Source organism: Podarcis bocagei (assembly GCF_964188305.1).
Source record: "Podarcis bocagei genome assembly, chromosome: 3".
NCBI classification, from domain to species: Eukaryota; Metazoa; Chordata; class Lepidosauria; order Squamata; family Lacertidae; genus Podarcis; species Podarcis bocagei.
The window spans coordinates 103,433,487-103,457,989 of record NC_138127.1 but is presented as its reverse complement, the minus strand read 5'-3'; the positions used below and the strand labels follow the sequence as shown (position 1 = coordinate 103,457,989).

The 24,503-nt window shown below is 44.6% G+C and overlaps 1 long non-coding RNA gene across 1 annotated transcript in view; it reads right to left on the bottom strand.

Annotated features, from left to right (window-relative positions):
• The window catches only part of LOC308584301, a 184,607-nt gene extending 160,975 nt beyond the window's left edge, over nt 1-23,632 (bottom strand). Inside the window, exon 1 of the long non-coding RNA XR_014006757.1 lies at nt 23,419-23,632. This is a non-coding gene — a long non-coding RNA (uncharacterized lncRNA). The remainder of the gene's footprint in view (nt 1-23,418) is intronic.
• Between the last annotated feature and the right edge of the window lie 871 nt (nt 23,633-24,503).

Genomic DNA, 24,503 nt, shown 5'->3' with positions numbered 1-24,503 from the left:
TATCCGCCACCGGCTCTCTAGCCATCTCAACGATTGTTTCATTGCCCTCAGATCCGTGGAAAACCACGGGGCTGTCCGGGCTCCATGCAATCGGAGAGGGCACTTTGGAGCCAAACAGTCAATAGCCCTGGTTAAATCCACATTCCAGCGGGCCACCAGGGAATCAGCTGAAAGGCCATCAACATGGGATAAAACATCCCCTACCACTCTCTGGAAACCATTTGGATCCATTAAGTGGCGGGGGCGGACTATCTGAATCGGTCCCGCCTCCCTGCAGAGGGGAAGGGTCGCGGAGAAGTCCAGTTGCACCAGGAAGTGATCTGACCATGGCACTTCTTTGGTTTCGCTTTTACTTAGTGTCAGATCACCAACATCCATAGAGGTGAACACCAGGTCTAAGGCATGCCCCAAGCTATGAGTTGGGCCAGACTTATTCAGGGTCAGCCCCATGGAGGCCATGCTTTCCACGAAGTCTCGAGCAGCCCCTTGTAAGGTCGTGTCGCCATGGATGTTAAAATCCCCTAGGACAGTGTTTCCCAAACTTTTTTGGGCAACGGCACACCTGTTTACTGAAAAAAAATCTCGCGGCACACCACCATTAAAGCCCCGCCCCGTGACGTCAGCGCGCAGCGTCACGCCGGGAGGGACGCACGAAAGTGAAAGTTTTTTCCCTCCCCCCTCAGTCCCTCGCTCGGAATTCAGCTTGTTTGGGGCATCGCTCCGGCTGCTCCCTCTCCCGCCGCGCAGGAGCGATGCCTCTCTCTGGCTCTCCCTCTGCGCAGGCTGAGGGAGGGAGGGAGGTGCGCGTGTGACCCGTCTCTGCTGGGAGACCAAACCCAGCGAGGCAGAGTCGCGCGGAGGCGCCCAGGCAGCGCTGCCGGCTGCGAGGAGGAGCGCCAGGCAGCAGCAGGAGGCGCGGCCTCTCCTCGCCGCCGCCACCCCGCCTCTCGCCGCCCGACTCGCCCGCCTCCCTCCAGGCATCTCGCGGCACACCAGCCGATGTCTCACGGCACACTCGTGTGCCGCGGAACACCGGTTGGGAAACACTGCCCTAGGACAACCAAACTAGGTGTCTCCAGGTGGACATCCGCCACGACCTGAAGCAGCTCAGGCAGGGAATCCTTGGTGCAGTGGGGAGGTCGGTACACAAATAGGAATCCTGTACTTTTTTTTTAATAAGATTTTTATTGGTTTTACACGTTTAAGACAAACATACAAACATACAAAAACAAAGACACACACGTATAATCTCATATCCTTAATTTCTTAACCTCTATCCCTGACCTCCCCACCCCTCCCCTTCTTATATCCCCATTCCAATAGTTAATTCAGCAAGTTCATTATTTCCACTTTAACCTTATCAATATTTTACTTAATTCGTCTTAAAAACCACATTTATCTTATATGTCTAAGTTAAACCATAATATAAATCCTTACACCCTTTTCTAAGGTCGACCCAAATTCCCTTCCACAAAATTCCCAATTTTTATAGATTACATAACAAATAACTAAAAGACAGCTTATAATTATACACCCTTTACATTCCAAAATTTTCACACACACCCTTTCCCGGTTTCGATTCCCCCCCCCCCAAATAGCCTAGGCCAATCAGTTCTCAGCCTGGATCTCTCACGTCCGAGGCCCTCAAATCTCCCACAGTCCCTCTCAGCCGGTTTTGTTGATAGTCCTTTAAGTTGAACCTCGTTTCTCGGAGAAGCTCTGTCCCAATAAGGTCAATATTTCTTCCAGCCAGTCCTCCACAAACAAAACTGGAGCCCAAAACATATTTCATATTTCTTTTAAGTCCAAATGTCTCAAATGTCCCAAAGGCTCCATCTTTCTGCTTATGCAAGATTGTAATCCAAGGGTCTTCCAATCTCCCCTTGGGAAAGTCTCTACAGTCTTCCTTCTCGATTTCAAACCAAATTTTAATTGTCCAAATCTTATATTCTTTGTAATCCAATTTTGGAGGCCTCTGGTTGTCCTTTTTCACCAACGGCTTTTCAGCTCCTCCTTCCCATTCCTCTGGAACAACATATTTCTCTTCTTTTTCAGCTGCAATATTTTTTTGAATCCAGTCCTTGGTACCATCAGCAAGTTTGTTTACTGTAGCATTCAAGGTCTTAATATCTGTAGCCATAGCTTCACTCTGGTCTTTCCCACGAGAAAGAATATTCTTTCCAGCTCAGCCTGTATTTTTCCATCTGCAGCCATTGTAATGTACAGAACCCCCTCTAGAGGGATTCTGGTTACTTAGAATTCTTTCTCCAACAGTCAGTTTACTTTGTTTTGTTTTGTTTCTTCTTTACTTTCAGCGACTTAAAGTCAAATGTAACAAAATAACCAGCAGAGATAGCCACAAGTTAATTTTTACTAACTTTAACAGCTCGTTTGACAGCTGTCAAACTCCTTATGTCTCCTCAGCCAACTCTTTCCCGGATCACTCCCGGATCCAGGGGAGGTTACAGATCAAATTTTAAAAAACAGTTCTTATCCTTAGACACTGTACTTGTATTACCAAATCGTGGAATTAATAACTTTTGTTTCGCAAAGAGAGAAATGGTCTCTCGACCTTAGCTATCCAATTCTTGCTTTAAATTGACTACAAGACTGGGGGGGGACTTCCTTTTGACGCTCCCCCCGATCGTGCCGAAATTAAAAAAAAAATTTTAAGTCCAATTTCCGTAGTACTCACGGGTTGTTACTTTATGGTCCAAATTTCAAGGAAGAAAGTCAGTGCTCTCCAGCCATGGCTTGTGGCTTCACTCTGTAGAAGTAGCGGTTTACTCACAGCACCACGCCACACTCTGTCCCCCGCTCCGAAGCCTTTAAAAAGGCTTCTTCGCGGGTTGGGGGGCGCAAACGGTGCCCGCTGAGTCACCAAGTCCACAGGCTTCCGCGCCTGTGGTTTCTAAGGGTCCCCGCGTCGCCATCGCAGCAGGACCCGTCCTCTACAGAGCCGATACCCTCCGAAGCTCGGAGGGAATCCGCCATTAGCTTTTCGCGCCAACCCGGAAGTCCCAAATAGGAATCCTGTACTGCCCCTATTGCCCAACTTCCAGAACATGCACTCAGAGAATTGGGTCTTTCCAATAGGACGCCTGGTGCAAACTAATGACTTCCTAAAAATCACTGCAACCCCCCCTCCCCGCCCACAAGGCCTGGGTTGCTGTGCGTTAGAGAAACCTGGTGGACATGCAGCGGCAAGGACAGGCCCATCTGCTTCATCCAACCAGGTCTCTGTCACACATGCCAGGTCAAATCCTCCATCCACAATCAGGTCGTGGATGGCAGTAGTTTTATTCATCATTGACCTGGCATTGCACAGCAACACTTTCAGGTCATGTGGGTTTCCCTTGTTGATTCCAGTATCCTTCCGGTCAGGACCAGACCTGGAGGCAGGGGTAGTCCTCAGACAACGACTATGCCTGCTTCCTCGGTAATGACATGGTCTGGTCTTAGCGTAACTCCTCCTCCTACCCATGATCACTGAGATTGGTTGTCCGAGTGCATCCCCCCCGTGGAACCTGCCCCAGCCATTTTGTTTGCTGGGACCCACTCCCAGGCAGCCCTGACCCCTCCCCTTAAAATCAAATTAAAACCTATACAAAAAACAAACTAACAGAACAATAAAACTATAAAAACAAAAAACAAAGTTACAAACACAACATAATTAAATTAAACAAATTCCCCCACCCAACTAAACACCCACCCCACCCCACACACCCGAGGCCTCCCTGGAGCCTTATATGCTGTGGTGGAGTTTGGGGCCCACCCCCAGGCCCAAGGTGGAAAAAGGGCTTCAGGAGGGAGCGGTCCTCCCCAAGACTCACCGGTAAAGCAACAGCAGCAATGTCCCGGGCCTCCTTGGAGCCTTATATGCTGAGGTGGAGTATGGGGCCCACCCCCAGGCCTAAGGTGGAAAAAGGGCTTCAGGGGGGTGCGGTCCTCCCCACAAACTCGCGGCAGAGCCTTGCTCGGCTCACCTGCTACCTCCAAGCAAACAAGCTGATGGAAGGGTCAAAGGGGCATAAGCGGGGCCTATTCCTCAGCCTCTGTGGGCCTAAGGTGTTCAGGACAGCCCAAGTTTTGGTCTCGCCACTAGCAGTCCAGGCAGCACCATGGGACGTGCTAAAAGAGAAGCTCAAAAACCACTACACTCCAAAGCTGTCCAAAATTGCTGTTGCAATGCGTTCCACCACCAGGACCAGGCAGAGGGGGAGTCGATCAACAGCCACATCGTCACCCTCCGAAAGGCCGCACTGCACTGTGAGTTCTGAGACTTAGAACTCAAAACAAATTGTCTGCAGGGTTTGGAACAACCGTCTGCAACGGCTTCTTCTCGCCAAGCCAGACCTCACACTGCAGAAGACCACTGAGGAACAACCATCTGTTACTATGAAAGTAATATGTTAAGAAAGTAAAATATTAAGATGCTATTATTGAGAGAGAGTTTACTAAATATAGTAAAAGCTGAATTGCATAAAGGCTGTGTGTGACCAGCGACACACTTAGTCAAAGTCTTGCATGCGCTGTTAAAACCAACTTTTAAAGAATTCTGAATTAAGAACTAAGAATATAATATATTATGGAACAGCCCTCTTTTTGGCTAGCTGGACAGCTAACCATCTATAAATTAACAGCAAGAATAGAGACCTGGAATGTTGTTTGTGCTTTTTTAGTATGTCCCTCCCATGAAAGATACCTCCTTGGACATCTATTAATTGAAAATTGAGATGGCTCTGAGTGTACATGCCAGGAGAGGTCTTAGGCAAAATAATTTTTATTTCCCTGTTCACATTAGGCTGTGGAAAGTGTTCCAGAAGAAACATCTTATATGAGAAAGGGAGATATTGAAGCTCTTTGTGTTGATTGAACCTCCAAAGTTGTCAAATGCATTAGTGACAGCAGAATTAAGATGTTGATAGACAAATACCTCAATGCTTATTGATACAGTCACCCAGTAGGTGATTCCTCCTAGGTTTCTCTAAGGGTGAAAGGCAATATTGAATAAAGTTACCTTATGTACGGTTCCTTTGAAGGAAAAGTGATTTTTAATGTTTGCATGCAAATTGATGTATTAAGGTAAATGGAGAAAGTATGTACAATGAACCATGGTGAATAATTGGAAGAGGAAGAATTTTGTGTTCTGATTGTAACTGCATTTTTCCAGAACCATTTCTATCTGAAGTATGTAAGGTGTAAATGAACTTTTATATGAATGTATCAAAAGACTTTCAAGTTTATATTTGCGACCACCCAGGGGGAAAAGATATGAATTATCTGGGCATTAATTTTGAAATTTCCAAGTAATATCTGCCAGTTTCTGATGCCTGGTGGGGATTATATGCAATTCCAAGACATATGTTCTCTTGGAAAATTGTGCCTTTTATTGTTTAATAATATACAATCTTGCAGGAAGTGCAGAGAAAGTGGAACTTGGGTTTTCAAACCAAAATGCTAAGTAAAACAGAATGTTCTGAAAACTGGCCCAACTGAATGTAAAAGTGCATTATAATTTGTATGTCTGAATTACATAAATGTGCAGAATTTTATTATTATCAAACATGGTTACACTGACGCAAATTCAGGCACACTCCAGTTTAATATTCCTGTAACTACTTGATAAGAATTTTGTGTGTGTGTGAATCCATGTAGGAAGAGTGTTGGGGTGAAATAGCAAATGTGTGTATTGGGAAACTGGGACCTTAATTCATAAAGCAAATAACACCAAGCAAGCTTAGTCCTTCAGCAGAATACACTTAAGATACAGTGTACACAAAGCTACAGTGATACACAAAAGCTACAGAGCTTTTCTCTAGTGTAAGATTTGTTTACATCCTCTGTAGCATACGCAAGCAGGACCAAAAATGCAGGAGAAATCAGAAAGGATTCCATCCCCCCCCCAAAAAAAAGGAAGGAAGGAAGAGGAAGAACACAAATGTACAATCAAAGTCCTCAAACCCCCCCCCCCCCATCTGCTCTGCATAGGATTGAATTAAATAGATATGCAAAAAAAGTTGAGTTGCACTCTGTCTCCTTCTGTGTGTGATATATACAGATGCAGAAATGAGTTTATATTTAGTCAGCATGAGTTGCTTATTCCTCCTGTTTAATAGGAATACCCTTTCTGACTGTCATCAGATGTTTTCTTATAAGAAAATTCAGCCATACAGCAGGTAGCACTTAACTTATTGTTGTACCATAATTATAACTGAACCACTGTCCCAAGTCAATTAAGTACGTGGATAAGTATATCAAGATTAAATCATTTGCAGATAAATAATAGATAATAATAGGGAAAACTGGGAAGGACTGTCCTACAGTTTATTCAAAAGGTCAATCAACTTTCAAATGCAGCCCAACAGAACACCCTTTCGCAGTAAATATTCTGCAGAAAGAGTTTAAGATAGAAGCATATCTTAAAAGGCAAAGGTAGGATAATCACAGTAATATGCTACCTTCCAAGAGGATCTCATTCTTTTGTGATTTAATCTCTGTTTGCAATTTGTGTGTGTGTATTCTACAATCACATTTAACCCTGGAGAAGAGCCAGCATCTGGTACATGTTTTTTATGTGTTTTTAAGCCTTCTGTTTGTGTGAATGATTTCAGATGCCAGATCATCACCTGTGTTAGCTTGTTAACGTACTTCATCTTTGTGTCAGTGTCAAAAAAGAGAGAGAGAGAGAGAAAAGGAAGGGGGGAAAATAATGATGATGATGTTGGGACTGAAGAATTTAGAAAGGAGCTAAGAAAAGGAGGTGAAGTGGACAAACTGACAGTACAAAAGGGTGTTTCAGTATATAAGATCATATAGTGATAAAGTGGGCATAGCGCCTTTGGTCCTGAGGGCATTATAGTACAGGGATGGGAATTGGCTGAAGAAACAGAAGGCATTAATGGGGTAATGGGGCCCTTTGGATGTCCAGCAGTCCTTTGTTGGGCTCAAATTGTCGTTTTGTGTGTGTGTATTGAATATATGCTATATGGTGATTTGTGGACCTAGTAGGTACCCAGAGCCATTTGCACATGGCGAAATATGTTTTTTATCAAGGTAATTTTATCAAGGTAATTGTTAGACCCTGATGATGACCAACCCATAGCCTATTTGTCTGAAAAATTAACCAATACGAAACAAAGTTTGCCTCCCTGCATGCGAACAGCAGTGACTGCTGCCACTCTGATTACAAAAGCTGACAAGTTCACCTTTGGACAGGAAATCACGTGCGTCTTCCTCACGCTGGGCCAGAATTGTTGGACATGAAAAGAACTTATTTTTCTATCTCCCTTTGCCAAGCACTGCTCCTGCACCCGCAGTTGCAGCTTCGAGTTACTGAGGTTCTTAACCCGGTTACGCCACCACCTATGGGAGAGAATGGGCCTCCAACACCTGACTGCATATATTCCAGCAGGCCTGATTTGAAGGATGAAGCAAACCCCAGGCAGTATGAGATTGGACTGCTACGATTGATTTACACCAACCCCTTCAACTCACCATCTCTCAGTGCCCTACAGACGCCGTCTCACGCTTCTCCTCACCGCATCGGCTCAGCACCCACCAGACGACTGCCCTGCTGGTGCCACCCCTGGAAGCTGGCATCTCTACGCACGGCACGAGAAAAATCCAGCGTGGACTAAAAGAGGACATTTTCTTTTCTTTCCCTTTGAATATGTAGCTTTGTATATAGCTTTGTGGGAGGTACCCTTGGTATTAGAAGAAGAAGGTATTAGGAAATAAATATATCCCTGTGCCCAAATGATTCATGTAGGGCTGTGGGGGGACATGGTTTTAGCCGGGATGGTAGTCTTCTGATTTCTGGCCATTGCCATGCCCACACCACATGACCACACCAGCGGCTAATGGGAGAATGGAGTGCCCGCAACACGCAGAAATGGAAGCCTGTTCTGCAAAACCGAACCAATTGCACAGTCTGCACCCGGAACCTCTTGCACTCTGTGACCTACAAATGCTTTGGGAGGAGTACCCCTCCTCCTTGTGCCTTGGAATGAGTCCTCAGTTACGGCCCTGATTTTGGCTTCCGCCGGATTTTGGGGTGCGTTAAATTTGACAGAAGGAGCCTGTGGCTTTAACATCTCTGACCATGGCTCTGACCATGGTATAGCTATTTGACACGTGGCAACAGAAAGAGAGAAAGTAGCCCATGTTCCTGTCCCAACCTGGAACGGATGGGACATGTCTTGGTTGACTCAGTGGCTTCTGAACCTTGGGTGGCTTAGAGGACTTGTAATGCTGTTAATGGACTAATCTTGCTTCTTTTCTGCTCCTGTATACCCTGCTTAATGCAATGCTTACAAAATATGATGCATAAAATGATGTTACGAATGATTCGGCCCCAGATTATAGCACTGACACGAGAATACAGGCCAGTACCTTGGGACGAGCCGAAAGGCTGTCCAAAAGAAGAGTAGGGAATGAAGGAATGCGTTTCCAAAACCCCAAAACTGACTGTGCAGGCAGTTTTAAATTGCACTAAAATCCCTATTTTTCCTTAGCTAAAATGCATAAACTCAAGCCGTTGAGTTAATCCATAACAAGAATAGAGCTCTCTCCCTTATCAGTCCGTGGTGGCAATGAGTGACCTTGCCAAGTTCCAGTACAGCAGGGATGATGCGTGTGTGCTTTATCTTACATCCTGAACACACTCTAACACACAAACCCAGGTCCTGGAACAAACGCTAGAGTGTGTTCCCGGAGATGATTACATCTTCCCAGATAAGAGTAGGAAGAGGAAGATCCTTTTATGGTCAGAAGTACAGGAAGGAAGATCCTTTTATGGTTGAGAGTACCAGAGCAGAAACATACGTGAAGTCAACCTGTGTTTACAAGTTGACGTGGCTGGGGAAGAGAGTGTCTGGAGGATATAAATACCGTATTTTTCGCTCTATAGGACGCACCCGACCATAGGACGCACCTTGTTTTAGAGGGGGAGAACAAGAAAAAAAATTTATCCCCCTCTCTGCTCAGCACCCCTTCAGCGAAGCGGCAGGAGAAACAGAGCCCATTCCATTTCTCCTCCCGCTTCGCTGAAAGGGCGCTGCGCAGCTCTCCCTCTCTGCTGAAGCCAGGAGAGTCTTGCTCTCCCGGCTTCAGCAAAAGGAACCCGGAGCCTTTGGAGCGCAGCGCGAGGTCCCGCTGCACTCCAAAGGCTTCAGGCGACTATCCCTGAAGCCTGGAGAGCGAGAGGGATCGGTGCGCACCGATCCCTCTCGCTCTCCAGGCTTCAGCGAAAGCAACGTGTAGCCTCTGGAGCGTGGAGGGAGCGCTCCCTCTGCGCTTCCGAGGCTTCGCGTTGCTATCACTGAAGCCAAGGAGGCTGCATTCGCTCCATAGGACGCACACACATATCCCCTTAATTTTTGGAGAGGAAAAAGTGTGTCCTATAGAGCGAAAAATACGGTACTGCATGAAACTTGTCATTTCTTTGGACTTGCTGTGGAGTTGATCACGCAAGTGCCTTCTGCTATCCGGAGAGCAGAATAAACTCTTTCTTTGAATCAACCTCAGGTGTCATTTGACTACCTTCCTCCTGCCCCGGAGCAACGCATACCCAATCAGTGAATTCCAATAAGGCTACACAACGGCGTCTTCTCTCAAAGCCATAACTCACACTGCAGAAGACCATTGAGGAGGCTGTGGCCTCAAAAGCTGCTGAACTCTTCGCCCAGGATATTCTCAAGGACAGCAGCCTGCATCCTGATAAGAAGCTAATCCCAGTGCACCATGAGGAGGCTAGCAGTAATGAAGCATCCCCCAGCAAAGACAATGACGTATACCAGACGAAGCAGGAGCGCAGGAAGTTCAACAAGAGGTACAAGGACAAATCAGAATGTGCTGGGTGTGGAGGCAATCATTTCCATATCAAGTGTCAATTCAGGTTTTGAAATTTTTTGCTATGCATCTCATGCAGTAGAACAAAATAATTACAGGGGTGTGTCTGGTATGGTTTTCTGCTATAACGGGTGTCCATTTGAATGGAAGTCCCAGAAACAAACCATTATATGTCTCTCCACGATGGAGAGTGAATTATGCCCATGCATTCAGGCTATTTGCAATGTAGAATGGTACCTACAAGTATTTGCAGATCTACAGATACAAGTAACACTACCAGTCAATGTCTACCTCGATTCCCAGAGTGGACTCGCTATTCTGTGTTCAGAAACTAATACGCAACGCACTAGAGTTTTGAGATTATGTTTGCAATTTGCAAATAAGCTAATTGCTGACAAAATAATCGCTTTTCAGTATGTTTCAGGTGACAACCAAATTGCTGACATTTTTACTAAGGCACTCTGAAGGTCACACATGAAAGATATGTACAGAATATCCTTTACATTTCTGTTCCACAGTTATGAACCACAGGGGAAATGTTGTTTAAACGTTAGGGTTCATTATTGTTCCACAGTGTGTGTACCACTTTAAAAGCCAGGGTGCATATCCTGACCTAGTTTTACAGCTGTGTAGCAGTGTAGTAGGTGCTGATAAGTCACTGTAATTAGCTGTGTCAGCAATTGTCAATGATATATAATGTATAGTATGTATTTTACTTTGCCCCCTGGTGGGTGGGTGGGTGATGATTATAGACACTATGTAAGATGTATGTTAGAGGAGTTTTGTTATTAAATCATGCAAATATATTTTCGTGTCTCTTCAGTGTTTCCATCTGTGTGGTCTACTTTGCACACACTCTGGCATGTTTCAAATGTCCAGTAGATTGTCTCATCCATGCCTACAAAGCTGTGCCTAGTTATCTGTACCCTCTACATCTTGGAGTTCCTGGCTTTTCATCGCATACACAACTATCTATGTTCTTAATGAGCAAATCACCCACTACTAGAAGCCCTACACCCCTTGGAGAACTACCCATGGCACAAGAGAATAGCTGTTCATTCCCCAAGGAATTGGCCCATCCTAAGGGAATGTTTCCCTCTTACTCAAAGTGATGCCCTCTGTCCCTGACACCCTCCTTTTCCTTACGCCAATGGAGCTATTCTTGTGAGAGTGGGACACAGCTATACTGTCCTGAAGGCTTAATCCAGCAACCTCTCATAGCCTTTCAAGGTCTGAAACCTTGACCTCAAAGAGAAAAGGTGCTACTGGAGAGCCAGGAGCTAATGGCACCTTGAACACAACCACAACATCTGTCCAACCAAGAAAAACGCTGGAAAGCACCCACACCCTGCACAATTGTTTCTGCAGTTTAAGTTACTTCATTTATTTTTTTTTAGGTCAAGGAAACTAGGAGCAGCATGATGTGCACTGGCCTCCCCATCTGATAAACTCACCTCAGCCCTTCTTCAGGTGTACATGTTATTATTGTAGTATTGCATTATTCAATATGTTCTAGACGCTTCACAGGATTCATATTAATTGGTTAATAAACGAAAGAAAAACCATTTAATGATTATGACCGGGGGAGATCTGAGTGAGTGGTCACCTTCTATGGGTAAGGCAGAAGTTCTCAAGTTCTGCTTTCTCATTTGTCCAACAGAAGGGGTACTTATTCCTTTTTCGTCTCCTCTGTTGGCTACTTCAATGACTTTCACAGGCATTGGTACCTTTTACTGTAAATGGGACACAATTGCTGAGTTATCATAGAATCATAGAATAGAATCATAGAATCATAGAGTTGGAATAGACCACAAGGGCCATCGAGTCCAACCCCCTGCCAAGCAGGAAACACCATCACTCCTGACATATGGTTGTCAAGCTGGACTTCCGGTGGCGCGCGATCTTGCCGCAAGCGAGGGATTTCTCGGAGCGAGAGATCCCAGCTATTTCGAATGGGAAAGGGGGGCTACAGGGTGCAGTAGCTCCCCAGAAAATCTGTGGAAGGTGTCCAGGGTATCAGGTTCCCGGCGGTGCCCAAAAACTGCTCATCCGGCCGTCAGGTAACCCTGAAAAGGGTGAAGAGCACAGCAGAACGGGTTAGTGGGCTATCGGGAAGCCATTGCTGCATCCGAATAGCGAAGCCCCGAGCTTGCGAAGAACAGCTCTCCGCTCTCAAACCAAAGGAAATTTGGACTCAATTTAAGTGCTGTTTTGAAGGTGCGACTTAAGGAAAGTTCAGAATTAAGTAAGATTTTATTTTTCGAGTTCAACTTTTGTCTGGAATCACTTTTGACGCAGCAACGTATGCAGAGCTGGAAAATGAAAGTTAGTTGCCATTAGTGGCTATTGTTTCCGTTTCCCCGTAACTTTTAGAAACAAGATAAAGAAGTTAAAAGTAAGTTTGTCTAATTTGGAAGAATGTAAAGGAGTAAATGGATTATTAGGGGAACAGAATGTAACTAAAGGGGTATATAAAGATCCTCGATGATACGGAGGATAATCAAAGAAGGAAGTTTACCGCTGCACCGCTTTCACTTTTAAAGACAAAGTGCACTTTTCAAAGGCTACAGTTATAACAATTTGGCATATACCTCCTATTTCTCCATTCTCCAATCTTTAAATCTTTCCAAATTGGATATAAACTTTGGACATAATAAAATAACAGACGAAATGCGGGAATTTGGTTTAAATAACTCTATTTTTTTCTTGATTTTTTTTGCCTTTTAAATTTGGATATAAATTCCCCAGTGGTGGGACTGTGCTACTACAATTTGTTTTTCTGAGCTGCCTTTCAAATTGGTGGAATTTTTTTCAAGTGTGACCTTGGCTCCTACTTGGTTCTTTTGTTTCATTCTAAGTGGATTCTACCCTTTGTTTATTCACGGACAGCAACGGTTGATGCTCCCCTCTTTTATTGGTCTACAAATTTATCTGGACTAGATTTCTGTTTGGATGTCTCCTTTGGAATAAAACTCTACTGGTTTTTATTAGACTCAACCCATTGGGATTTTTCACTTGGATTACAATTTTATTTGGATTATATTGGGATTATAAACCTATTAGGATTACAAATATAAAGATAAAGGGAAGACTCCAATTAAGGATTAGCCCATTTGGGGGCAAGAACATTATCATCTGGTGGTGGTACATCCCCCACCCTCCAGAAATTAAGGAGGGATTAAGTACTTTGGTTTTTGACTTTTGGAGGTATTATAAATTACTCTCATCAGCAAAAGACTTGGATAAGATACTTTTGTCATTTCCCTGATTATTCAATTGTGTTTATTTACTTTCTTTCCTTATTTTTTTGAACTGAAATTTGTAAATTAAATATATCTGTGATTTGATTAGGAGGAATTGATAAGAGATTTGGGAAATGGAACAAAAGAAAGGGGTGGAAGGGGGGAAACCAATGGACAGGAGGGCATCTAAGCAGGAATCGGATTTCAGAACAGAAATATTGAAGATGTTTGCAGCTATCAAACAAAGCCAAAAGAATTTAGAATCAAAAATGGAACAAGTTGATAATAAGGTTGGGAAAATGGATAAAAAAATTGATGAGACAGTTAACGAACTGAGAGGACAAATAAAAGAGGTTTCTAAAAGAACACAATCAGTAGAAGAGGGGTTGAAAAAGACAAAATCGGAAATGAGGGAAGTGAAGCGAGAGGAAGAAAAATTGAAGGTGGAGATGAATGAAATAAATAAATCCCAGGAAGAAATTAAAGATGCAATTGCTATGAATGAATTGAGACAGAGGGAAGTTAATCTGAGGTTGAGATCAGTACCAGAAATACAGAATGAAAACATTAAAGATAGACTGATAACAGAAATTGCGCAGTGGCTGGAGATGTCAACAGAGGAAGTTGGAAAAACTGTACAAAATGCATTCAGAATGAGAGTAAGAACAACAAAGGCAAAGAAATTTCCAGGGGATTGTTTAATTACGTTCAGAGATCGTGAGATGAGAAATTTGATATTACAAAAGAAGATAGAGAAAAGATTATACATTGACGGGAGCTACATAATCATCTTTAAAGATATTCCAATTCGGCTGTTGAAACGAAGAGATCCCTACAAGCCACTGGTACAGATTCTGAAGAGAAACAAGATTGACTTCAGATGGGAATATCCAGAAGGAATTTCATTCTTTTACAAAACTAAGAAATGCAGATTGACAAGCCCAGAAGAAATAGGGAAATTCCACTGCAAGTGGAAGAAGAAGAGGAAAAGGAGCAGGAGCAGGAGCGCGACCCAAGGATGAGTTAGAATCGACAGAAGAGGAAGAAGACCAAGGATCGAGATCTGAAGAAGAAGAAGTAGAAGAAGAAGATGGAACAAAAGAAGATAGAAATTTAAATCTAAATTAAATTTATTTAATTTGATCTGATTATGGCTTTAAAACTTTGGAGTTGGAATATTAATGGGATGAATGATAAAAGAAAACGAAATAAAATTGAACAATTTTTAAGGAAGAAAAATTTGGATATCATTTGTTTACAAGAAACACATGTGGCAAGAAGACACAGGAAAATTTTGATTAATAGAAGATTAGGGAATGAATTCGTATCTTCGGACAAGGAGAAAAAAAGAGGAGTTGTGTTATATATCAAAAATAAAATTGATGCTAAAGAAATTTTCAAAGATGAGGAAGGAAGAATTATAGCAGTCCAAATCAAATGGCAAGGTGAAAATTTAATAATTGTCGGGATCTATGCACCTAATGGAAATAAGACTGATTTTTACAAAGTATTGGAAGAAAAATTATTTGAATATTTGGACCAGAAAATTGTAATAATGGGAGATATGAATGGAGTGGTGTCACTGGAAATGGACAGACTAAGAGAAGGAATAAATAAAGAAGGGAAATTACCAAAAACTTTTTTCTCGATGATTAAGAATTGTAATTTGGTTGACATCCATTGGAGAAGCAATTTACTTATTCTTCAGAGCCGAATCAGTCAATGTCTAGAATCGACCAAATATGGGTCTCAAATGAACTGACTCCAAGAATCCAGCAAGTAGAAATACAACCTAAAGTGATTTCAGACCACAATCCAATAAAATTAGAAATAAAGTGTTTTGAAGAAAGAACCTTTAGATGGAGAATTAATGACTATTTGTTGAATGACCAGAATATTATGGAAAAAGCACAAAAGAAATTATTGGAATACTTTATGGATAATTCTAACAAAGGTACAAAGATGAATATTGTTTGGGATGCAAGCAAAGCAGTTATGAGAGGATTTTTCATACAACAGAACTCATTAAAGAATAAACAGAGAGAAAAAGGAAAAAAGGAAATCTTGAAGCAGACTATGGACAATGAGCAGAAATTAATCAAAAAACCAAACAATGTCAAAATTAAACAAGAAATTAAGATTCTACAAACTCAATTTGCAATGATGATAAATCAAGAAGTAGAATGGAATATAAAGAGACTACGACAGAAAAACTTTGAGTTCGCTAACAAATCAGGGAAACTACTTGCATGGCAAATCAAAAAGAGAAAAGAACAGAACACGATTAACAAAATTATTGTAAATGGTGATGAGATTGTTAACCCGAAAGGAATCAGAAAAGGATTCTTGGACTTTTACAGTCAATTATACAACAATAAAGAGAGAAATAATTTAAGGAGAATAGAAAAATTTCTTAAAGATAAAAAGGTGCAGAAGATCCCGACAGAACAAAAAGCCCAGCTGCATACCCCTATAGAAGTGGAAGAGATTAAAGAGGTGATAAAAGAACTGAAGAGAGGCAAAGCCCCAGGACCGGATGGATTTACACCAGGATACTATAAGGAAATGAGAAACGCCTTGTTAGTTCCATTGAAAGAGGTTATGAATAATATCTTGAAATTAAGAGAAATCCCAGAAACATGGAAGGAAGCATTTATTACTTTGATTCCGAAACAAGACTCTGATTTGACTCAAGTTAAAAATTATAGGCCCATCTCTTTATTGAATATGGATTACAAAATATTTACAGCAATTTTGGCGAAGAGATTGAAAAAGATTTTAACAAATATTATCCACAAAGATCAAGCAGGTTTTCTGCCAGGCAGACAAATGAAAGATAATGTAAGGAATATAATTAATATTTTGGAATATTTGACTGCCAGAAATGAGAAGCAAGCAATATTGATGTTTGTGGATGCTGAAAAAGCTTTTGATAATATTGTATGGGATTTTATGTTGAAAAACTTAGAGTATATGAAAGTAGGGGAAGACTTTTTTAATGGAATCAAGGCAATATATACAGAACAGAAAGCTAAACTGATTGTTAACAATGTGGTTACAGAAGATATAAAAATAACCAAAGGAACAAGGCGAGGCTGTCCGCTCTCACCATTGTTATTTATAACGGTACTGGAGGTCCTGTTAAATATGATTAGACAAAATAAATCAATCAAAGGGGTGTCAGTGGGTCAGAACGAATATAAAGTAAAAGCCTTTGCCAATGATCTGGTTATAACGATGGAGGAACCAGGGGAGAGTGTCAAAAAAGTATTAGAGGAGATTGAACAATTTGGAAAAGTGGCCGGATTCAGATTGAATAAGAAAAAAACTAAAATAATGGTGAAAAACATGGAGTTCAATAAGGTAGAAATGTTGCAACAACAGACAGAGATAGAGGTGGTAAAGAAAGTAAAATACTTAGGAATTTGGTTAACTCCTAAAAATATTGACCTGTTCCAGAATAATTATGTTCAGATGTGGAAAGGAATTAAGAATGACTTGGAGGTGTGGGGTAGAATGAAGCTCTCTTTTTTGGGTAGAATATCTACGATAAAAATGAATGTGCTCCCAAAGATGTTATTTTTATTTCAGACTATCCCCGTTATTAAGGGGGTAGGGATTTTTAAAGAGTGGCAAAGAACGATTTCAAGGTATATCTGGCAGGGCAAGAAGCCAAGAATAAAATATAAATTATTAACAGATGCGAAGGAAAGGGGAGGCTTCGCCCTGCCAGATCTGAAGTTATATTATGAAGCAGCTTGTCTTTGCTGGTTAAAGGAATGGATTAAATTAGAAAATACGGAATTGTTGGACTTAGAAGGTCATGACGACAGATTTGGGTGGCACGCTTATTTATGGTGTGAGAAGAAGAAAGTTCATAAAGGATTTGGGAACCACATTTTCAGGAGTTCATTAATAGAAGTATGGGACAGGTATAAAAACCTTCTGGAGCCAAGAGTTCCACATTGGCTATCTCCGTTAGAGGTAATGAGTGTAAAGAAAATTAATATGAGAGGGAATTGGGCTACATACAGAGAATTAACAACTAAAGAAGGAGGAAAATGGAAACTAAAACCATATGTACAAGTTAAGGATTATGTGTATGACTGGTTGCATTATTTTCAGGTAAACGAAATGTTTAAAAAAGATATAAAGGAAAGTGGATATGCAGAAAAAGATTCAAGGTTCCAAACAGAGATAATAAATAATGAATACAAAACTCTGTCAAAAATGTATAAAATATTGTTAGAATGGTGTACGAAAGATGAAGAGGTTAAATCAGTAATGATACAGTGGGCCAAAGACTTTGGATATAACATTCAATTTGAAGATTGGGGGAAATTATGGAAAGAAAATTTAAAATTCACTGCATGCATGGGATTGAAGGAAAATGTAATGAAAATGTTTTATAGATGGTATATTACTCCGGTAAAATTGGCAAAAATGTATAAGACATGTAATAAGTGCTGGAAATGTAAAGGAAAAGAGGGAACATTCTACCATATGTGGTGGGAATGCAAGAAAGTAAAGAGTTTCTGGGAAGCAATATATAACGAATTGAAAAAGATGTTAAAATACACCTTTGTTAAGAAACCAGAAGCCTTTCTTTTAGGGATTACAGGTAAAGACATTCAAAGGAGAGACTGTAAGCTATTCCAGTATGCAGTCACGGCAGCAAGAATTCTACTGGCCCAAAAATGGAAACAGGAGGAAATACCGACGATTCAAGATTGGACAATGAAACTGACTGATTATGCGGAACTGGATAAACTGACCGGGAAAATAAGATATGCCCGAAACCAAAAGTTCATCGAAGATTGGGGAAAATTTGTAGATTATCTGAAAAATATATGTGAGGTACAAACAACGCTAGTGGGGTTTCAAGAAGCACTGTAAAACCTTAAGAGGTATTGCTGAAAGAAAATAGAAGGGGAGGGAAGACAAATGGCAATGCAACTAAAGGAATGCGTATTGAAGGGTAAAAATGGATGATTACCAGAGAAGTAGAAGGAAGTCAAAAGTTGTATTTTGTTAAAATTAGGTAAAATTTGGATAAAATTGTATGACTATATATAAAACTAATAAAAATATATGCAAAAAAAAAAGACATATGGTTGTCAAGCCTCTACTTAAAGACCTCCAAAGAAGGAGACTCCACCACACTCCTTGGCAGCAAAGGAGTCAAACAGCTCTTACTGTCAGGAAGTTCTTCCTAATGTTTAGGTGGAAGCTGCTGTAATGAGAATTGGGGTTGCTTGTGCGTAAACTGCAAACTGCTCCAAGCTAGCCGTATAGCTAAAACTTTCCCTGGTTTGACAGCCCTTGAAACGTGACTGTCTTAGTCACTGGCAGAATCCGTCAGTGGGCAGGACCTAAATTTGCGCCAACACAAAAGTTGCTTGACTCCAAGTCTCCTCCTAGATTCTCTGCGTGGAAGCCTTCTGCGCAGCGTGGGCGTTCCAAGCGGAGGTCCTGTGCTCTCTCCGCTGATTTCACTGGAAGAGTCTCTGAGCCTCCCCTCCGCCTTACTCTCAGCTCCCCCTTTCTCCCTGGTGTCCCCTGGATTTCTTTCCCCCGTGGAAGCTCTCTCTCTCTCCTTGCTAGTTCCCTCCCCTGCATCACTGGAGCGACTTTCCTCTCCTCTTCCCTCTGATGGCAGTTCCCTGACATCCACCTCCCTCCCAGGGCCCTCCCCCTCTCCCCTCCGTTCCTCGGACGGCAACGCGGGAAACCCCTGGAAGGAGCTCTCCCCTTCCTCAGAGGATTCAAACACCGCTCTCCATCTGTTGCTATCTCTTTCTGCTGCCCAATCTCCCCAGTCGGATTCCTCTCCCTTGGCTTCCCCTCCTTCCTCCTCTGCTGAGGCTGGCCACCCCTCAAACTCTTCTTCATCCTCCGTGGTGCCAAATTGCTCTCCCCAGAACCTTCCAAGGGGTTTGGGCTTCCTTGGGAACCTGCTATGAAACTCCTCCTGCAGATACTCATCCCTGATCTCTTCCGCAGGAACCCAAGCGTTTTCCGACTCTGGTTCCCCTTCCCAGGCCACCAAATATTCCACCCTTCTCCCTCTCCACCTTGAATCGAGGATTTCCGCTGCCTGCCCACTGAATTCCCTTTCCTCCACCCATGGATGCCTGGGGATTTCTCTTTCTCCTCCCTGCAATTCCCACCCTTCCCGGTACGGTGAGAGCAAGGACCTGTGGAACACCGGGTGTAGCTTCATGTTGGTGGGCAATCTTAGTCTAAAGGTCACCGGATTTACCTGCTGCGTTACTTCAAAGGGTCCCAGTCATCTCGGCTGTAATTTCTTACACCCCCCTTTGAACGGTAACCCTTTGGTTGACAACCACACCTGATCTCCAACCCTTATAGTCTCCCCTTCTCTTCGGTGCTTGTCTGCCTGCCTCTTGTATACTTCCTTAGCCCTCTCCAGGTTAACCTTAAGTTGTTGGTGTAAAGCTTCCATTTCTTCCACAAATTGTTCGGCCGCCGGCACACTCCACCTCCCCTCCCCCTCCCCTGGGAAGGCCCTGGGGTGACACCCGTAATTGGCCATGAAGGGACTCATCCCCGTGGACACATGTTCAGCGTTATTGTATGTAAATTCGGCCAGCGCTAGCTTTTCCACCCAATCGTTTCCCCTTTTGTTGACGTAGCACCGAAGGTACTGCTGAAGTACGCTATTAGCTCTTTCTGCTTGTCCGTCAGTCTCCTCGTTGCTTGTGCGGAGAGCAGCAGAGGCAGCGTCATGAGTCAAACTGGAGGAGCAGGCGCTGGAGAGGGGGCCAGGAAGGAACCAACGCTCGAAGAGAGAAACAGAGAGTTGGAGCAGCAACTGGCTATACTAGCGGCACGGCTGGATGAAAGGCGGACTCAGGATGCCCAGGGGAAGCCCACCCCCATCGCAAGGAAGGTACCGGGACAAGTACAGAAGTTTTCAGGCAACCCCAGAGACTATAATGCATTTAAGACAGAAGTGCAATATGCGCTGGACCTGCAGTATGAGGACTTTGTAGACGATGGGGGGAGGGTCGCTTTTGTGATAGGGCACCTGGAAGGCGGGGCCAGAGAATGGATTAGGCCCTTAATGGCATCGGAGAATGCCGCCTTAAAGGACTTGAGGAAATTTTTTAGCGCCATGGACCATATGTTCTCAAGTGATGTGGAGCAAAGCGTGACACGCAAGGAGCTGATGGCGTGCAAACAAGGGAACCAATCAGTGAGAGAGTACTGGTCACGATTTGCCATGCTAATCCACAAACTTGGGTGGGAACTGGGTTCCGAACCAGTACAAATGCTATTTGAGGAGGGCTTATCCTCTTGGGTAAAAGATGAACTTTCCCGCTCGCCCCGCCCGCAATCGATGGACCAGCTGACTAAAATGGCGCTTGCTGTGGGAGTACACCAAGAGGCGTGCGCTCTGGAAAGACGGGAAGGGAGAGCGGAGCATTGGCATGACAATCGCATTCCAGACGTGCCTGAGCCACCTGCACCGCCCGTGCCGCCCGCGGAACCAATGGAAATTGGAGGAGTGTGCGCGCGCGGGGTTTCAAACTCCGGCGAGGTTCGCAAGAAAGAGGGGAAAATGACCAGGAAGTGTTTTCTCTGCCTACAGCCGGGACATTTTGCCAGAGTCTGCCCTCAGAGAAAGGCGTGGCAAGGAATGGTGGGGGCCGCTGGGGGAGAGCAGGAGCAGGGAAACGGCAAGGCTTGGCTGCAGGAGAGTGGGCACAGCAGCCAGGCGAGCAACCAGTGAAGGTGCCCAAACCAGACCCCCCCCCCGGGCAGCCATAGCCATAGAGGTGGTGTTAGAGCTCCCCAACGGACACCCTATTAAGCTGAAGGCATTGCTGGATTCTGGCAGCTCTTGCAACTTCTTTAGCAGGGATTTTGCACTAGAACACCAACTCCAGGTGGTGCCTCTCGAACACCCCCTGCAAGTAACAACCATTGATGGGAGAGAACTCTTGGGGGGGGGGGAAGTGACCCACCAGACCCCTCCCATGAAAATGAGGGTCTCCAGACACACTGAGACTATTGCCTTTCACGTTGCCACATTAGCAGGGCCACCAATCATACTGGGAATGAGCTGGCTAGCACTGCACGATCCAGTAGTGGGGTGGCACCAGCGGACAGTCACCTTTGGGTCAGCTCACTGCGTAGAGCACTGCCACGAAGGGGAAACCCCGAGGATGGCAGTAGCCAGGGTGGCAGGGATGGCGGTGGGAGAAAAAGTGAGAGTACCACCTCAGTATGCAGACCTGGAAGAAGTCTTCAGCGAGAAAGAGGCAGATAGACTACCCCCTCACAGGCCCTTTGACTGTCAGATCAACCTACTCCCAGGGGCTCAGTTACCAGTGGGTAAGCTGTATGCCATGTCGGACAGGGAGATGCAGGAGTTGCGGAAGTTCATTGACAAGAACCTGAAGAGGGGCTTTATATGAGAATCAAGGGCGGTGGGGGGCAGTCCAGTGTTCTTTGTGGACAAAAGAGAGTCCAAGGAGCCCCGCTTGGTCGTAGATTACCGATCCGTCAACCGGGTATCGGAACCAGTGACCTTCCCAATGCCCAGGATTGATGACATTTTGGCCAGGGTAAGGAAAGGGAAGGTTTTTACCAAGTTGGACCTTCGAGGGGCGTACAATTTGATAAGGATGAGGGAGGGGGATGAATGGAAAACCGCGATGTTCACCCCTCTGGGGGCCTTTGAGTACCTCGTGATGCCCTTCAGATTACAATCGGGTTCCAGCACATTTCAAGCATTCATGCACCACGTGCTGGGGTCCCTGCTGTACAAGAATTGTGTGGCCTTCCTGGACGACATGCTTATCTACTCAGAGAACGAGGAGCAGCATGTAAAAGATGTCAGGGAAGTGCTGAAAAGGCTGCAGGAGCACCAGCTGTGGGTCAAACTGGAGAAATGCCAATTCCACGCCCGAGAGGTGGAGTTCCTGGGTTACAGGTTGTCAGACAAAGGCCTGGCAATGGACCCAGGCAAGGTGCAGGCAGTACTAGAATGGAAGGCTCCCAAGACCCGGAAGGACATGTAGAGGTTCCTAGGGTTTGGAAACTTCTATAGAAAGTTCATCAAGAACTTCGCCCACCTAACGGCACCCATAACTGATTGTCTCAGCAGCAAGAAGAAGTTTGAATGGACAGCAGCAGCTCAGGAGTCTTTTGAAAAGCTAAAGAGGGTGTTTGCTTCGGAGGAGCAACTCTTACACGTGGATCTGCGGAAGCCTATGAGGGTGGAAACAGACGCGTCAGACAGAGCGGTCGGAGCCGTGCTGCTCCAGCCAGGAAATCGATCAGAGTGGAAGCCGTGTGCCTTTTTTTCTAGGAAGCTGAACAAGTCAGAGCAGAACTACACAGCGTATGACCGGGAATTACAGGCAATTCATGAAGCCTTTCGACGTTAGAGACATTTCCTGATAGGCGCGAAGCACAAGATCCAGGTGTGCACGGACCACAAAAACCTGGAATATTGGAGGACTGCTCGAGTTCTCAACCAAAGACAGGTGCAATGGGCACAGGAGTTTTCCAAGTTCTTCTTTGAAATTCAGTATGTGCCCGGAAAAGAAAACGTCAGGGCAGACGCCCTCTCCCGTAAACCAGAGTACGTGGAAGAAGAGGGAGAGCCAGAAGCACGATATGTGATACCCGAGGACTGATGGGTGTGTGGGGGAGTGTTGATAGGGAGACAAGAACTAACCGAGTTGACGAGGAATGACGAGTACGCACAAACTAAAATCAGGGAGATACGAGACGCAGAAGAAAATCAGGGGGGGGTTGAGGAAAAGGAGGGGGCGCTGTACTATAAGGGAGCATTGTACATACCAGAAGGGGACTTGAGGAGAAAAGTACTCAAACAACTACATGATAACCCCACGGCGGGACATTTTGGTCAACACAAGACCATGTTGCTAGTCACCAGGCAGTTCTGGTGGCCAAGAGTGAGGGAAGATGTTAGAGAATACGTAAGGGGGTGTGAGCGCTGCCAGAGGGCTAAAGGGGAGAGGGCACCACCCACGGGGTTACTGGAGCCCTTACCCACCCCGGAATCCATAGATTTTATGACCGATTTACCCAAGTCCAGGGGGAAAACAGCAGTCATGGTGGTAGTGGACTTGTTGACCAAAATGTGCCATTTTATTGCTTGCTCGCATGCAGTGACAGCAGAGGAGACAGCCAGGCTGTTTATACATCACGTTTTCAGGTTGCATGGCGCCCCCTTGAGGGTTTTGTCCGACAGAGGCAGACAATTTACTTCCAGATTCTGGAAGAAGCACATGGGCCTGCTGGACATCGAAGTGAGCTTCTCGACGGCCAGACACCTGGAGAAGAAGAAGAAGAAGAGTTTGGATTTGATATCCCGCCTTTCACTCCCCTTCAGGAGTCTCAAAGCGGCTAACAGTCTCCTTTCCCTTCCTCCCCCACAACAAACACTCTGTGAGGTGAGTGGGGCTGAGAGACTTCAAAGAAGTGTGACTGGCCCAAGGTCACCCAGCAGCTGCATGTGGAGGAGCAGAGACGCGAACCCGGTTACCCAGATTACGTGACTACCGCTCCTAACAACTACACCACACTGGCTCTCAACGGACCAAGACCAACGGACAAGCAGAAAGAGCTAATAGCGTACTTCTGCAGTAATTGCTGTAATGAGAATTGGGGTTGCTTGTGCGTAAACTGCAAACTGCTCCAAGCTAGCCGTATAGCTAAAACTTTCCCTGGTTTGACAGCCCTTGAAACGTGACTGTCTTAGTCACTGGCAGAATCCGTCAGTGGGCGGGACCTAAATATCTTCCAACATAAAAGTTGCTTGACTCCAAGTCTCCTCCTAGATTCTCTGCGTGGAAGCCTTCTGCGCAGCGTGGGTGTTCCAAGCAGAGGTCCTGTGCTCTCTCCGCTGATTTCACTGGAAGAGTCTCTGAGCCTCCCCTCCGCCTTACTCTCAGCTTCCCCTTTCTCCCTGGTGTCCCCTGGATTTCTTTCCCCCGTGGAAGCTCTCTCTCTCTCCTTGCTAGTTCCCTCCCCTGCATCACTGGAGCGACTTTCCTCTCCTCTTCCCTCTGATGGCAGTTCCCTGACAGCTTCTTTCTTGTAGTTTGGATCCATTGCTCCATGTCCGCTTCTCTGGAGCAGCAGAAAACAACCTTTCTCCCTCCTTTATGTGACATCCTTTTATATATTTGAACATGGCTATCATTTCACCCCTTAACCTCCTGCGGTCTTGACTATACTACCACCCAGTGGATTTGTAGCTGGCTGACTGACCAAACCCAAAGGGTGCTCATCAATGGTTCCTCTTCATCCTGGAGAAGAGTGACTAATGGGGTGCCACAGGGTTCTGTCTTGGGCCCGGTCCTATTCAACATCTTTATCAACGACTTGGATGATGGACTCAAGGGC